This window comes from Carcharhinus amblyrhynchos, chromosome 32 (assembly GCF_965287045.1).
Source record: "Carcharhinus amblyrhynchos chromosome 32, sCarAmb.v2.hapA, whole genome shotgun sequence".
NCBI lineage: Eukaryota > Metazoa > Chordata > Chondrichthyes > Carcharhiniformes > Carcharhinidae > Carcharhinus > Carcharhinus amblyrhynchos.
In genome coordinates this window covers 11,531,444-11,547,071 of record NC_137355.1, presented here as the reverse complement: position 1 = coordinate 11,547,071, position 15,628 = coordinate 11,531,444, and the positions used below count along the sequence as shown (strand labels likewise).

The following is a 15,628-nucleotide window of genomic DNA, read 5'->3' as shown; positions in this document are numbered from 1 at the left end:
GTGTCAGGGGGATTAGCAGGGTAACTATAGGCTCTGGGCCTGGGTGGGAATGTTGTTGGTGTAGACTTTATGGGCCAAATGGCCCTCCTGCAAAGTAGGGATTCTATGATTCTATATAGTCATTCACAACTTATCTAGACACAATCTTGGTTGCTTACCCACAGAATCACAGAAGTTTCCAGCATGGAAACAGGCCCTTCGGCCCAACTTGTCCATGCCACCCTTTTGTTTTAAATCCATAAGCTAGTCCCAGTTGCCTGCATTTGGCCCATATCCCTCTATATCCATCTTACCCATGTAACTGTCTAAAGGCTTTTTAAAAGAAAATTGTACCCATCTCTACAACTACCTCTGACAGCTTGTTCCGGACACTGACCATCCTCTGAACCCTTTTGCATCTCTCCCCTCTCACCTTAAACTTATCCCCTCGTTTTAGACTCCCCTACTTTTGGGAAAATATATTGACTATCTAGTCAATCCATGCCCCTCATTATTTTATAGGCTTCTGTAACATCTGTCAGTCTCCTATGCGCCAGAGAAAAATGTCCCAGTCTACCCAGCCTCTTCTTATAACTCAAACCATCAAGTCCCGGTAGCATCCTAGCAAATCTCTTCTGCACTTTTTCTAGTTTAACAATAGTCTTTCTATAATAGGGTGACCAGAACTGTACACAGGATTCCAAGTGTGGCCTTACCAATGACTTGCACAACTTCAACAAAACATCCCAACTCCTGTATTCAATGTTCTGACTGATGAAACCAAGCACGCAAAATGCATTCATCACCACTCTGTCCTCCTTTGACTCCACTTTTCAGGAGCTATGAACACGTACCCCTAGATCTCTTTGTTCTGTAACTCTCCCCAATGCCCTACAATGAGTAGGTCCTGCCCTGGTTCAATCTACCAAAATGCATCACCTTGCATTTATCTAAATTAAACTCCATCTGCCATTCGGCCGCCAACTGACCTAATTGATCAAGATCCTGTTGCAATCCAAGAAAACCTTCTTCACTGTCCACTATGCCACCAATCTTGGTGTCATCTGCAAACCATGCCTCCTATATGCTCATCGAAATCAATAATATAAATGTCAAATAACAGCGCCAATCCCTGAGACACACTGCTGGTCACAGGCCTCCAGTTTGAAAGATAATCCTTTACAACCGCCCCTCTGTCTTCTGTCATCAAGCCAATTTTGTATCCACTTAGCTATCTCACCCGTGAGATTTAACCTTATGCAACAACCTACTATGCGGTACCTTGATGGGTTTTTGATGAGAGAGGGGATTAAGGGTTATGGGGAGAGGGCGGGAATGTGGAACTAAGCCACGACAGATCAGCCATGATCTTATTGAATGGCGGGGCAGGCTCGAAGGGCTAGTTGGCCTACTCCTATTTCTTATGTTCTTATGTCTGTCAAAGGCCTTGCTAAAGTCCATGTAGACTTAGGGTGAGATGCACTGCCCTCACCCCACTTTCTTAGTTACCCCTTCAAAAAAGTCAATCAAATCTGTGAGACATGATTTTCCACTCACAAAGCCATAGTGACTACAATCCTTGCGTCTCTAAATGCCTGTAGATCCTGTCTCTCAAAATACTTTCCAACAACTTCTCCGCAGGTGTGAAGCTCAGTGGCCTGCAGTTCCCAGGCTTTTCCCTGCAGCACTTTTTAAACAAAGGCACAACATTTGCCAGCCTCCAGTGTTCAGGCATCCCACCCTATCGAATATCTCTGAGGGGATCCCCAATTTCCTCCCTACCCATTACCATTCTGTGACTTTTGCATAATGAAATCTTGTGTTGAGTTATCCATCCTCACTCTAGATTTTCCATTTTGATTTATTATTGTCACATGTATTAGCAGAGAGTGAAAAGTGTTGTTTCTTACGTGCTATACAAAGCATACCGTTCATAGAGAAGGAAACCAGCAAGTGCAGAATCTTCTTCCCCTTGTCTTAAACACTCTCTGTATTTCAATCTTCTTTCTGACAATAGGTCACCTCCACACTGAAACATGAGCTCCTGCTGAGCATTTCCAGCACTGTTGCAGCGCTATTAAATTTTATAAACACACATCCTCAGAACATTCTGAAAGTGCTCGATAGCCAGCGGTCACTGTGTAGGAAACAAGAGGGGAGAATGCGAAAGGAGGTGGGTTTGTTAAACACAGGGCTGAATGGGCTACAGTCAAGGACACAGTTTTCCTACTACTTCCTATTTTATATTGGCAAATAGTTCTTTTTGCTTCCCTTCAGCTACACCATAGTTTTACTGACTTTAAAAGCCTTCCCTCAAACAACCTCTCCCGACCACCAACTAAAAGGACAAGATGACCGTTGGCGCCTTTTATAGCCAGCTCCTCTCACGTGATAGACAGCCCCTCGAGCTGACAGCTCCGCCTCCTCAGAGCCCCACCCTGCAGCCTGCGCCCCGCCCTTTCCCCCCCAACCACACCCCATTCCATGTGCTCCGCCCTTACAGTGAGCTCCTCCCCCTTTCCCCTGTTTCCCGCCCCCCCGGACGCTTAGCCTCAGCACGGCCGTCAGATCCCCCTTAGCCCCGCCCCTCCTCTATCCCCGCCCAGGAGCCGCCCCCTCGCCCACATCACATCGTCATCTAGCCCCGCTCACTTGCCTATGCCCTCTCATCCCAAACCCGCCCTCACGCACCCGACATACTGAGTCAGCCTGGGTCCACGTCCTCCTGAAGCCCCGCCCACAACCCACAGGACTCCGCCCCCTCTCCCGTAAACCCGCCCCCTCCTCTCCTCGTGCAACGCCCTTTTCTCCCTTCCCCCCCGCCCCCTCCCTCGCCCCCTGCACAGGAATGGCCTCGCAGCCCCGCCCCCTTTCCCCTTCCCGCTCTTTTCCAAATGGGCAACGGCCGTCCCTTGATGACGTCACAGGTACACGTGACTATGCCGATCGCCCCGCCTCGCGCGTAGGCGGTGTCGCGAAGCAGAGGGAGAGAGAGCGGGAGAAATAGAAAACAGAGTGAATCGCTGCCAGCTCGGGGAGGAAAACAATATGTCTAGCCTTTAACCCGCATGGAATCCGTGCTTCCACAGCAGCTCGAACAGGGTGAGTAAGGGATGAGGAAATATGAGGGGGCGGAAATATGAGTGGGGAAATATGAGGGGGGGAATGGGGGTAGAAACATTGCACGGACGGGGATGAGGTAGGAGAGGAGGGGGAGGGAGGAAATACGAGGGGGGGTTGAGGGAGGAAATACGAGGGGGGGTTGAGGGAGGAAATACGAGGGGGGGTTGAGGGAGGAAATACGAGGGGGGGTTGAGGGAGGAAATACGAGGGGGGGTTGAGGGAGGAAATACGAGGGGGGGTTTGAGGGAGGAAATACGAGGGGGGGTTGAGGGAGGAAATACGAGGGGGGGTTGAGGGAGGAAATACGAGGGGGGGTTGAGGGAGGAAATACGAGGGGGGGTTGAGGGAGGAAATACGAGGGGGGGTTGAGGGAGGAAATACGAGGGGGGGTTGAGGGTGGAAATACGAGGGGGGGTTGAGGGAGGAAATACGAGGGGGGGTTGAGGGAGGAAATACGAGGGGGGGTTGAGGGAGGAAATACGAGGGGGGGTTGAGGGAGGAAATATGAGGGGGGAATACAGGGGGAGGGCAATACTGTTGCGGGGGGGGCGGCTGAGGAATGTTGCCACATCTGAGGGTGGAGTGGGAGATTGGGCAGTGGTTGAATGGCTATACTGTGTGGGAAGAGTTTGAGGTTCAGTGCTTGGTTGGTGGCACGTGTACCATTCCGGTGATGTGTATCTCATATTTAATAGATTTCACACAGGTCAGACTTGTTGCCAAATGACCTAGTGCAATTCTGCATAAACGTTTCCTCAATATTTAAAAATGTTTTGCTTCATTTTGTATTTGATTCCTTTTTTTGTGTAAGTTCTCCTCTATAGCTGTTTTACTCTTCATTTTAAGATCGTGTTCTTCCAGTGATTTTTAGCTAACATGCCATTTGTAGATAGCAGCGTGGTCCATTTTATTGTCTGTTTTGGCCTAATGAAGTTTGCAGAATTCTATAGCGATAAGGCAAATAAATGGTGGCACAGTGGTTAGCACTGCTGCCTCACAGGGACTTGGGTTCGATTCCTGGCTTGGGTCACTGTGCAAAATCTGTAGGTTTTCCCCATGCCTGTGGGTCTCCTCCAGTTTCCCCCCACAGTCTGAAAGACGTGCTGGTTGGATGCATTGGCCATGTTAAATTCTCCCTCAGTGTACCCAAACAGGTGCTGAAGTGTGGTGACTAGGGGATTTTCATAGTAATGTCAATGCAGAGTTAATGGAAGCCTACTTGTGACACTCAGTAAACTTTAAAAATGAAATTCTGATTGGCAAAAGCAGAAAATACTGGAAAATCTCAGCAGGTCTGTCAGCATCTGTGGAGAGAGCGTAGATGTGGAGATGCTGTCGTTGGACTGGGGTAAACACAGTAAGAAGTCTCTCAACACCAGGTTAAAGTCCAGCCAATTTATTTGATAGTAAACTCTCAAGCTTTCGGGGTTCGCCCCTTTGTCAGATTCACCTGACGGGGCAAACCCCGAAAGCTTGTGAGTTTACTATCAAATAAATTGGTTGGACTTTAACCTGGTGTTGTGAGACTTCTTACTGAGACAGTATAGTGCCAATGTTTTTTGAGTCTGGATGACTCTTCATCAGAGTTGCTTTTATCTTCTAATTTACAAAGTTACTTTAAGACTTGATGTGTTGCATGGTGGAGTTGCAGGTCTCTCTACCAATGAAATAATTTTATTTTGTTTTTTTCGAGAGCAAAGTGTTTAAACCACAGGAAAGGAAGGAAATTTGACTCATGTTGCTCTTGTGCAAACAAACCTCTTGTGTTTTCTTGGTATCAAAAGTTTGGTGCAGCTCAGGGTATATTTTGCAGTTATGTTTTACTTAGCAAGTCTAATACAGGTAAAAAATAAACACCTAAGTGGTGTGTATCCCTAAGAGTACAGTTTTTGTGTATTTTCTACCAATTGCTGGAGAGATTGAGTGTCTGCAATAGCTTTTATTGAGTCACCAAGGGTTTCCCAGAGCAACTCAAATTTACCCAGGTCTTATTTATAATGTCACTGTCCAATTGGTAAAGTGTAGGTGCCGATATAGAGGGAGTGAGAAGCGTGGTGAATAAAAACAGGAAATGTTCAGCAGGTCAGGAATCATTGTGAGGGGTACATGTGGAACTTAAAAACGACAGACAAGTTGGAGGTGGCAGATAAGGTTCAATGTGGAGAACTGAGCATGCGTTTTGGTAGGAAGAACATGGAGAGTACGAAATGAGTAAAATTCTTAATGGATTGCAGGAGCAGAGGGCCCTGAGCACGCACAGATCTGTGGAGAGAGCAGTTAATAAAGCGTATATGGGCTTTATGGCTAGGGGCATCGAGCGCAAGGAGTGAAGTTATACAAGACACACAGTTGACTGTGTACAGTTCTGGTCACCACACTATCGGGAGGATGTGAATCCATTGGAGAGAGTGCAGAAGTTTACAAGAATGGTTCCAATGTTGAGAAACTTCAGTTATGAGGATAGACTGGAGCAATCGGTACTCTTCTTGAGAGAAGAGGCTAAGTGGAGATTTGATAGAGGTGTTTAAAATCCTGCGGAGGGTGGACCGAGTAAATTAACTTTCTGTCACAGACCTCGGAGTTTCTGCAGGATGGATCTCCTTTCATTGGTTTTGTCTGATTTGTATCTGTCTGATGGTTTGAGCACGTGGCACCCTCTAATGGACACTGTTCCGTCTGCAACATTCCAGTCAGAGCAAAAAGAATGATAACAGCAGGAAAGTGAAAGAAGAGATTGCTGGAAAAAAAGGACAATTTTGCTGGAAGCTTTGTACAACAAAACTCTGGTTCGGACAAAACAATGATAAGTAACAGCAGTATGAAGAGACATGAGGCCCAGCAGGCTTATCTGGCTATCTGTTCAAACAAGTACTGTAGGTGTCAAAACACCACAGAGGGTGCCATTCATCTTGTACCATTTTCTTTGTGGTCTGCACAGATGCAATGTTCTCACAAGACTTCTGTCTACCTTCAAGACTCGGTAGCAGCAGGAGCTTTGGAAATCACTTTAATTATTTGCTACCCAAAACCAATGCAGTTGAATGTTAAGTGTAAAGCTGTATTTTTCTGTTTGGGATTTCAAGATAATTGTTTACCAACAGTGGCAAAGGAGTTCAATAGCAACTTGTATTTATGTGGCACATTTACACTGTGCCATTAACGTGGTCACATTTCTCTTTCCTAAGGTGCTGCAGGAACTTTATCAATTAAAATCTGACACTGCACCATGTTAGAATCAATTCTGCACCAACTCTCTGACAAGAGATCCTTAGCGCAAGTGTAGATGGTGTAGTTCCTTTGTCTTGTCTGCTTGGCAGAGTTTTGCAGCTGGTCTGCATCCTCAGTGGTCACGGGCATTCGGCCTCTGATCTTTGGGTAGACGTTCTCCAAGATGGCCTTCATGACACATGACAACGCAGAGAGGCTGAGCAGAGGCTGATAGCCAAGTTCTGCACACATGAGGATGGCCTCAACCGGGATCTTGGGTTCATGTCACAGTATCTGTAACCCCCACAATTTGCCTCGGTTTGCAAAATCTCACTGTCTTGGCTGGAGACAATATGCATTTCTTTAACCTGTGCTTAACCCTCTCTCCGCTCACATTGTCTGTAACCTTTAAGACTTGATTACCTGTAAAGACTTGCATTCCCACCATTTATTTTGTAAATCAAGTTTGTGTCTTTATATCCCCTGTTTGTGAATAGAACTCCCACTCACATGACAAAGGAGCTGTGCTCCGAAAGCTAGTGGCTTTTGCTATCAAATAAACCTGTCGGACTTGAATCTGGTGTAAGATTTCTTAGAGTCCCTTACTCAGACCCATACCTTGCCCTATCTCAATATCCCATGCATTTACCCCACTAAACCCCCTGACTTACACACCTTGGGATACTAGGGCAATTTAGCATGGCTAATCCACCTAACCTGCACATCTTTAGACTGTGGGAGGAAGCCAGAACACCCAGAGGAAACCTAGGCAGACTCAAGGAGAATGTGCAAACTCCACACAGACAAACACCCAAGGCTGGAATTGAGCCCTGGCACTGTGAGGCAGCAGTGTGATACTAGGGCAGGTAACCAAAAGCTTGGCCAAACGTAAGTTTAAGATGATGTCTTAAAGGATGGGAGAGAGGAAGAAAAAGAAGCTATTCCAGCATTCAAGGCCTTTGTGACTAACAGCAGAACAGTGGTGGAAAATTGAAGTTGAGGACCACAATGCTCTATTTATTGGAGATCAATTGGGCAAAGATTGGCAGATGTTAGGGAAGTTGACTATCAAATTGGTACAAAATGCAGCTATCACGAAACTGCATAAGGGAGATGAAAAATATGGAGAGTTTTAGGAATGAAAACCTTGAAGTTTGGGGCCTAAGCAGCTGAAGGCATGACCCCTAATTGTGGGGCAAAAGTTGGGTTGAAGAAACGCAGCATTTTCAGAATGGTGAAGAGCAGATGTTCCCAGTACAAGTTACAATATAGATAGTCGAGTTTTGATTACATTTTTATGGAGGTGGTGGATGAGGCCAGCCGGAGGAAAATAGAATGACAGCATGGAACGTGACCATTCAAATCCTAGTACCTGTATTAGCACATTGGAAGAGCTCTCTGTTACCCTCACTATCATTCTTCACAGATCCATACATTTTTCTCTTTCAAATAGAACTGGGTCAAAACTTGAACGTTATTATTGTACCTGATCCACCATCCTTTCAGACTGGAATAAAATCTAAAAGCTGATGATGTCTTTGCCGGATCTCATTCTGAGATCCCTGATGCAAATCCCTTTATGGCCCTTTCATGAGAAATTACAACTGTAATGGGATTTGGAATTGTGGCCTTGAATCCCAGGCCAACAATTAATATTCCCACTAATGTCTATCGTGGCCAAAAAAGAGAGTCTCAACAGAAGTGTCTTCTTTCAAGCCAACATTCTCAGCATCAAAGCATCAATCATCCAACCAATTCCTTTGGGCAGGACATGTAATTGTACACCTTGCACAAGATTCCAAGAACATCTGAAGTTTTATGAAGGGGAAATTATGTTTATCTAATCTGAGTTTTTTAAAAAAACGTTCATGGTAAATAAAAGGGGAAGTGGTAGATGTTGTGTACTTGGATTTCCAAAGATCACAAAGGGATATAGACAGATTAAGTGAATAGGCAAACCATTTGCAGAAGGAATATAAGGTAAGAAAATGTGAACTTGTTCACTTTGGCAGGCAGAATGGAAAAGCAGCCTGCTATTGAAATGGAGAAAGATTGCAAAACTCAGTGATAGAGGGATCCAGGTGTCCTTGGCGTATGAATCATATAAAGTTAGTATGCAGGTACAGTGAGTGATTGGGAAAGTTTAAGAATATTGGCATTTTATTGCAGGAGGATTGGAACATAAAAATAGAGACCACAACCGGAATGCTTTTGGTCTCCCTATTTATAAAAAGATATAATAGCTTTAGGAACAGAACAGAGAAGGCTCATGGACTCAGTCCTGGGAAGAAGGGATTGTCTTGTGTAGAAAGGTTGAACAGGTTCACCTATATCCATTGGAGTTTAGAAAAATAAGAAGTGATCTTGTTGAAACTGATGGATCTTGATACGGTGGATGTCTGGGGGATGTTTCATCTTGGTGAGGGAGACTAAAATCAGCGGGTGGGGGAGAACATAAGAACATAAGAAATAGGAGCAGGAGTAGGCCATCTAGCCCTTCGAGCCTGCCCCGCCATTCAATAAGATCATGGCTGATCTGTTGCTGCTCAGTTCCACTTTCCCGCCCTCTCCCCATAACCCTTAATCCCCTCTGTTATCAAAAACCCATCAACCCGTGTCTTAAAAATATTTAGCGAGGCAGCCTCCACCACTTCAACAGGCAGAGAATTCCAGAGATTCACCACCCTTTGAGTGAAGAAGTTCCTCCTCAACTCCGTTCTAAACCGCCCCCCTTTTATCTTGAGGCTGTGCCCCCTAGTCCTACTGTCTCTTTTGAGCGGGAAGAGTCTCTCCACCTCTATCCTATCCATCCCATTCATCATCTTATACATCTCAATGAGATCTCCCCTCGTTCTTCTAAACTCTAACGAGTACAAGCCCAGTTTATTCAGCCTCTCCTCATAGCTCAACCTCCTCAACTCCGGTATCAGCCGAGTAAACCTCTTCTGCACTCCCTCCAAGGCCAAAATATCTTTGCGCAGGTGCGGCGCCCAAAACTGCACACAGTACTCCAGCTGCGGCCTCACCAATGCCCTATACAGCTGCAGCAAGACCTCCCTACTTTTATATTCAATCCCCCTCGCTATGAAGGCCAGCATCCCATTTGCCTTCCTGACCACCTGCTGCACCTGCAAGCTGGGTTTTTGCGACTCATGCACAAGGACCCCGAGGTCCCTCTGCACCGTCGCCTGCTGCAGTTTTTCGCCCCGTAAGTAATAGTCCTTCCTACCGTTCTTCCTACCAAAGTGGACCACCTCACACTTGCCAACATTAAATTCCATTTGCCATTTCCTGGCCCATTCGCCCAGCCTATCTAGATCCTTCTGCAGACTCTCCACACCCTCCGCACAATTTGCCGTTCCCCCAATCTTGGTGTCATCAGCAAATTTCGACACCCTACACTCGGTTCCCTCCTCCAGATCATCTATATAAATGGTAAAAAGCTGAGGCCCCAGCACCGACCCCTGGGGCACTCCACTAGTCACCATCCGCCAATCCGAATAGCACCCGTTGACCCCCACTCTCTGCCTCCTATTTGACAACCAATCCTCTATCCACGCTAACACCCTACCCCCAACTCCATGTCCCTCGACCTTCTGCAATAACCTCTTGTGAGGTACTTTGTCAAACGCCTTCTGAAAATCTAGAAAGACCACATCCACCGGCTCTCCTCTATCCACCGCCCTAGACACATCCTCATAGAACTCCAGTAAATTTGTCAGACAGGACTTCCCTTTAATGAAACCGTGCTGCGTCTGCTCTATCAAGCAATTCCCTTCAAGATGCCTCGCAATTTCCTCCTTAATGACAGATTCTAACATTTTACCTACCACAGACGTTAAACTAACCGGCCTATAATTCCCCGCCTTTTGCCTGGCACCCTTCTTAAACAATGGCGTAACATTAGCCGTTTTCCAATCATCCGGCACTTCCCCGGAATCCAGCGACGTCTGGAAAATAACCAGCATTAAGGAGGGCAGGTGGGCAGCATTAAAATAAGAGATCTCCATTTTAAGACCAAAGTGAAGAAGAAACTTTCTCAGAAAGAATCATTAATATGAAATTCTATTCCCTAGAAAGTGAAAGCTGTATTATGCCTTTATTCAAGAATGATTTTTGTTAGACAAGACAGTTTAAGGTTCTGGGGGGTGGGGGGGCTGAAAGGTGGAACTGAGATCACAACCAGACCAGCCATGGTAGTCTTGAATAGTGGAATTCTGCTCCTATGTTCCTACCTGAAAATCAGTAACAGCAGGAGACTCCCCATGAGGATGATGGAAATGATTTTTGTCTTCAAAGCATCCTTGAAAAGGTCTAACATCCCTCCTGATCTGTGGAGGCCTCTGGCTTGTGATGGACCAAAATTGATAAGGTTCATCTGAGAAGGCACCAAATTCATCAATTCTGCATCAAGATGTTTGAGCGAGCACAAACCTCCCCTTCAATCAAGCACCAACTTTTATGCATGTTGTAGAGTCTCCAGATCATGCATTGGACTTATCCATCCACTCAGAACCAGAGTGGAAGCAAGTTATTCTCAACCCTAATTGTCTAAGACTGAAGAGACAGTTGATTAAAAATTGAAGAGGAAATCCGTTCAGGCATAATGGTTGCCTTAGCTATAATCTGCCTGACATAATTTCTCTTGTTTATCTTGTCCCTTCCAGAAGGTGCTGTTCTATGCTGACAAAAAGGTTTGTGGAAGCTAGTGGTCTTCTGATACCTTACCCATCTGGTAATCAATCTAATTCTAGGCATCAAGTTCTAAACTGCCAGGCCACAATGTTTACACATACAGTGAGAGGCTATTTATTGCATACTGACTTTGTCCAAAAATAAAAATGTGCGCAGTGGTGAGGCTAACAGCTTTTAAGGTTTTTTCTTAATCCTGTAAGATTGTCATTTGTTTGGAAAAAGCCATTATTTATGTGCACTTATTGCTACATTGCTGACACGTTATAGGATTTGGATATATGTTCTATTGTGTATTCAGAGTAAAAGCTTTAAGAAGTCTAAAGTAATGTAGTGAAATAGTTTGTGTTAGGGTTTATAACTGAAGGAATATCATTACAGTTAGAAATGGATAATTGAGTGGAGTTCAGATTGTGATTGGACATAACATTTTGGGAATAAAGAGTCAATTAATACAAATAAATTGTCACTTCTGAAAAATCTGTCCAGATATTTCTACAGAGTACTGACATAAAACATATGTCTATTACCTAATGATGTGAAGAATTGATCTATGGCATTGGAATGTTTTTTAGCACTTTGAACATAAGATGGATGGTACACACTAAGACAAGAGCATGATATGTGGGTTTGTCTATTTTAAATAATCCTGATAACATGGCTTTTAGCAATAAGCATATTACAAATAGTAATAACATTAATATCTTGTGAAATAAAGCATGTGCAGTTTGTTGCAGTGACCTGGAGACTCAGATGTTTTAAGTTTGAGAAAGGAATTTGCTTGAAACTGGTACAAGGTAGAACCAGATATTCTTCTTCATTTTGCAATCTTGCAAAAACATCATCTCAGAAATGGAACAGATGTCATAGGAATGTAGCCTCTGTCTGACAAAAACAAATTATTAAAAAATTCTTTTTATATAAGATTCAATTGTTAAGAATTGGGGAAAATTAAAGATTAATAAATGAAATTGGGATAAAATAATATGGAATTGATAAGGGCAGCCAGCTGAAGAAATTTTAAGATGCTAATTAGCATAGACTAGAGGAAAACAATGGAATAAAACAGTCAATTCAAAATGAAGAGATAAGGAAATTAACTCACATGCTAAAAGTTGAATCCACAGGATGGGTAACATCAAAGTGAACTGTAGAATCCCCACGGTTCAGGAAGAGTATTTGGCCCATCGAGTCTGCACCAACGACAATCCCCTGACAGTTTAGCATTGTCAATCAACCTAACCATCTTTGGGAAATAATGATGTATCCATAGCGCAATGATTGGGGAAAGGGAGTAAAAAGTCTGACAACACCAGGTTTTAGTCCAACCTATTTATTTGATAATATACTCGCAAGCTTTATTATCAAATAAATAGGTTGGACTAAAACCTGGTGTTGTCAGACTTTTTACTGTGTTTACGCCAGTCCAACGCCGGCATACCCACATCATGGGGAAAGGGACACAGTCACCGTTAGCATCACAGTCACACTCAGCTGCAGAAACTGTCTCCTGAAAAGAAGGAGCAGGTTTCGCCTTCGCTGAAACTGAAGACGTGGCCATGTAACCTACGTGTGGTAATTTGCTGGATTTAGCTCAGTTGTATTATGCTGTGGATGCTGTTTGGGCACCAAGGGGTGTCTCAGAATTCAGGAAACGCATGTAGCTGGGAACTTTTGGAGGATTTCTCTGGAAGAGACAAATGAACTTGCAGCCTGGGTGCGTAACTTCAAGGCAGTTTTTGTTTCATGTTTGTACCACGGCAGTGTGGAAGAGACCTAGGAGGCAGTCTCCAAAATTCTTCACCCGGTAGACTTTTCCGTTCACGTTTATATAGTTTGCGTTACAATGATTCCATGCAACATTGTTGGCTGATTCATCTCCTTATGATAGACCAAGAACGACCATTATCTGCTGTGGTGCTGTAACTTATTGTCCAATGAATTTGTTACCTTGCGGTTCCTTAAACTAAGCATATTATGTTATCTGTGTCCCTTCAGTCTCTTCTGTTAACTACGTCTCTTTTCTTTATTAAATCAATCTTTTCTTTACTAAATTGAACTTTAATCCCTGCCCCGTGCCTAAGCTAACATGGCCTAATTCTACTCTGCTAATGCTTATAAAAATTTTCTCCCTCTATCAGTGCTTGCATCAGTTTGGAACTAAATCAAGGATTTAGAACAAATGTTAGTGTGCCAGATTGGGGTACCTTGGCATTCACTCTTGGGTTTCAATCCAAATTAAAAACATTGCATGAACTCAACAGTGTATGTGCCGACTTATTTTCTATCTCTATGAAAACGGCTTGTTTTGAGTGGTATCAACAAAAAATTGCATTTTGACATTTAACATTTCATTTTCTTTGAATTATTAATGTTTTTGTTTTATAGAACCTTAAAATTAAATATTAGAGAGTTGGTGTGTGTAAATTAAAAGGCATTCTATTTGCCCGTGTGTGAAAAGCATTCTATTTGCCTTTGTGCGTAAACTAAAAAGCATTCTATTTGCCCGTGTGTGTATAAATTAAAAAACAATCTATTTGACTGTGTGTATGAAAAAGCAATCTATTTGCTTCTGTGTGTAAATTTAAAAGCATTCTATTTGCCGAAGTTTCCTTAAAATGTGAGAGTTCATGGCTGTCTAGCTGGTCATTCTAGAAAGTGAAGTGTAGTTTCACTTTTAGACTGGTAGAGGAAGCTATGAGTTCAGCTCAAAATACACGAAACCATAAAAAAAATTGCGCTGGTTCCTCCATTACTGTACAGTCAAAGCAACCTTTGTGATTTAATCTAGGTATAAATTTGCTTATCTTAATTTCTAAACCTGCTTGTTGATACAGGATTGAATCACTACAGTTGTAATAGTGAATGGTGGGTGATAAATATTTACAATCTCTGCCGGTTAGCTGCACTTCAAAGAGTGTACTTGGCAGCTAGTTATTGGCTGATTCCACAGTGATTATCACGAGTCTCTTTCCTTTGCCAAATAGCAGCATGCAGCACCTAAAGGTTTTCCATTTGTTATTGCTTCTGCTAGAGCACAGGAGAAAGATTGAGTTGCTGGTGACCCGGTTTTTGTTTGTACATGTCTATTTTATTCGTGGAATTACAATGGATTGCATTAGTAAAGACCCATAATGGTATGTTTTTATATTATTTGTGCTCCTGTGAATACCCGTTTTATAAAATGCTTTAGGATGTTAATCATCTAAAGTTTCTGACACAATGTGTTTCGCAATCGTTGTCATTTAATAGGAAAAAACAAGCGACTTGTGAAGTAACTTGTAATTTCAATATTAAGATCAAAGTACCTTGTGTGTTCAATGTGGTCTTGAGCTCCTGGAGTATATTTCTACATGAGGAATATAGTTCATTTAGAAACTTGGCTGAGAATGCTGAGTTGTAATGGAAGATACAGTATTAAAGGGGGGATAATATATTAAATGTGCATATTCTTGTGTTGTGATTAAACACTAATATTTAAGAGTCTGCACTAAAAATTGCTAACTCTAATGAGTCATCTTCAAATTGGCCAAAATTCAATAAAAAAATTCATTTATGTTAGAGGAAGCTCTATAAAATTCTATATTTTTTTCTCTTAATAGTATTGTTTTAAAGCTAGCAAACCAACAGCAATGTGTGTTTGGTGAAGGTGCTTTTCTGATCAATCTTCTACTGGGAAAGGACATTATAACAAGGCTGAGTAAAAAGAAATCTTGACGTTTGTCTGCCACTTAGTGGAGGTTTGGAAAAACTGCATTGCTTAAAATGTATAACTGGCATGGAATAAAACAACAGGTTGTTTTGAAATTTAAAACTATAAATTCAGTTTATTTATCCTGCTTTGCCTTTTTATTAACATTACAATACTTTTGCATTACTGTCTCACGTGCATTTAGAAACCTACACTGACTACAAAATATACAAATATAAACACTTGCTTTAAAAATATGCATTCACGTGGAATAGCTGAATGTTTCCTCAAGGTTGTCTCTTAGTCATTCAGTTGAGATATTAGCAAAACAAAGATCACGGGTTTTTAGGCAACCTCGTTATCTTGAAAGCAGGAATCATCACCAAACTTAGATGGCTTTTAGTGATCATAATGAAACGTTTTTGAATTTTATAATTTTTAAGACTTGGTCATAATGCAACTTGAAACTTTTGATATTTTGTGTAACAACACCATTGTATTTTGTGTTACAATCCCAATGTTCTCAATCCAACCTTGACTGAGCAGATGTGAAGTGCTCACACTATTTAACAATGAACCGTATTAAATATCTAATTGGAATAAGTGAATATGAATTCAGAGCCAAGTTCAGAGAGAAGGGTTCAACTTGCCTCCAGACGAGCCTTTGGCATATTCTGTAAATACACCGGAGCAGTTTGTTCAATTTCAGACTCAATTCCTTTGTTTTTTTAATTGGAATGTCCGTTCATTAGATATGTCTGTGCAATGCTAATTATTTCCATGCACAGAGGTAAAGCTGTTAATGTTTCCACACTGTTTACAATATATCTCAAGCCCTAATCAACAGATGTTGATGAAACTTGGTACTTAGGTCTGGCCTTAAGAACAGCTGATCATCTTTTAGTGAAGTTGTGTATACTGGAATTAAGGGTCTCT

General features: G+C 42.7%; 1 protein-coding gene across 4 annotated transcripts in view; it reads left to right on the top strand.

Moving 5' to 3' along the window:
* c32h15orf39 (chromosome 32 C15orf39 homolog) overlaps positions 1-15,628 on the top strand; it is a 74,372-nt gene that overhangs the window by 41,413 nt on the left and 17,331 nt on the right. Inside the window, exon 1 of one of the 4 annotated variants that reach the window (XM_080216256.1) lies at positions 2,988-3,081. The exons of 2 other annotated variants lie outside the window; for them this stretch is intronic. The gene's annotated coding sequence lies outside the window, so the exon portion shown is untranslated. Of the gene's footprint in view, positions 1-2,987; positions 3,082-14,031; positions 14,139-15,628 lie in introns of those variants that run through there. One more of the 4 variants, XM_080216257.1, reaches the window with a different exon arrangement.